A 2,252-nucleotide genomic window follows, 5' to 3' on the forward strand; every position below is an offset into this window, starting at 1 on the left:
GAGAGGGGGGGGTATTTAAGAGGGGGGTCCGGTGCCTTGGGGAGGGGGCAAGGGCGGCGGGCGGCGTAGCCGGCCGGGACTCGGCGGCGATCCCTTCTCCGGGGCGGAGACGACGGGGCGGCGGGGCTGGGCCTTTGGCCCAGTCGGCGGGCGGGCGGATTTTTTTTAAATAAGTTCCGCGAAAAACAATTACGTAGAAAAATAAATAAAAATCAGAAAAATATGAAATAAATTTTCCCCATCTTGTTAGAAAATGTAGAATAGGGTGAACATTTTTTTAAATCAAAATAAATATTTTGAAAACATGCAATATTTTTAATGCACTAAAAATTGCAAATAACATCCAAATAAATTCCAAATAATGATTTTAACATTTTTTCCTCCAGTATTTCAATTGTTTTGGAGAAGTCATATTTTCTCCTCTCGTTTATTTAAAATGAAATATTTTTCCGGAGAGAAAAATAATTTAAACCAAAATCCTCGTCTTATTATTTGATGAAAATCAAATTTGAAAATTCGAGAAAATCCCCAACTCTCTCCGAGGGTCCTTGAGTTGCTTAGGATTTATCGAGGATTTGTCAAAATGCAATAAAACATGATATGCAATGATGATCTATGTATAACATTCCAAATTGGAAATTTGGGATGTTACACATAGACAAACAGAGTGTCACTAGTATGCCTCTACTTGACTAGCTCGTTAATCAAAGATGGTTAAGTTTCCTAGCCATGGACAAAGGGTTGTCATTTGATAAATAGGATCACATCATTAGAGAATGATGTGATTGACTTGACCCATCCGTTAGCTTAGCACGATGATCGTTTAGTTTGTTGCTATTGCTTTCTTCATAACTTATACATGTTCCTATGACTATGAGATTATGCAACTCCCGAATACCATACAAACACTTAGTGTGCTATCAAACGTCACAACATAACTGGGTGATTATAAAGATGCTCTACAGGTGTCTCCGATGGTGTTTGTTGAGTTGGCATAGATCGAGATTAGGATTTGTCACCCTGAGTATCGGAGAGGTATCTCTGGGCCCTCTCGGTAATGCACATCATTATAAGCCTTGCAAGCATTGTGACTAATGAGTTAGTTGCGGGATGATGCATTACGGAACGAGTAAAGAGACTTGCAGGTAACAAGATTGAACTAGGTATTGAGATACCGATGATCGAATCTCGGGCAAGTAACATACCGATGACAAAGGGAACTACGTATGTTGTTATGCGGTTTGACCGATAAAGATCTTCGTAGAATATGTAGGAACCAATATGAGCATCCAGGTTCCGCTATTGGTTATTGTCCGGAGATGAGTCTCGGTCATGTCTACATAGTTCTCGAACCCATAGGGTCCGCACGCTTAAAGTTCGGTGACGATCGGTATTAGGAGTTTATGTGTTTTGATGTACCGAAGGTAGTTCGGAGTCCCGGATATGATCACAGACATGACGAGGAGTCTCAAAATGGTCGATACATAAAGATCAATATATTGGATGACTTGTTTGGACATCGTAATGGTTCCGTGTGAGTTCGGGCATTTACTGGAGTACCGAGAGTTTATCGGAACCCCCGGGAAGTATATGGGCCTTATTGGGCCATAGTGGGAGAGAGGAGAAGGGAGCCTAGGAGGGGGCGCGCCCCCCAAGCCCAATCCGAATTGGGTGGGGGGCCGGCCCCCCTTTTCTTCCTCCTTCCTCCCCCTTCCTTCCTCTCCTAGTCCAACTAGGGAAGGGGGGGGGGGGAGAATCCTACTCCCGATGGGAGTGGCACTCCTCCAGGGCATGCCATAGAGGGCCGGCCCTCCCCCCTCCTCCACTCCTTTATATACGGGGGAGTGGGCACCCCATAGACACAACAGACAACTGTCTTAGCCGTGTGCAGTGCCCCCCTCCACCATAATCCACATCATTCATATCGTCGTAGTGCTTAGGAGAAGCCCTGCGCCGGTAACTTCATCATCACCGTCATCACGCAGTCGTGCTGACGCTCGACACTCAGCTAGATCGAGAGTTCGTGGGACGTCATCGAGCCGAACGTGGCAGATCGTGGAGGTGCCATACTTTCGGTACTAGGATCGGTCAGATCCTGAAGACGTACGATTACATCAACCGTGTTTTCATAATGCTTCCGCTTACGGTCTACGAGGGTATGTGGACTACACTCTCCCCTCTCGTTGCTATGCATCACCATGATAGATCTTGCGTGTGCGCAGGAATTTTTTTGAAATTACTGCGTTCCCCAA

The sequence above is a fragment of the Triticum aestivum genome, chromosome 3D (genome assembly GCF_018294505.1).
Source record: "Triticum aestivum cultivar Chinese Spring chromosome 3D, IWGSC CS RefSeq v2.1, whole genome shotgun sequence".
NCBI lineage: Eukaryota > Viridiplantae > Streptophyta > Magnoliopsida > Poales > Poaceae > Triticum > Triticum aestivum.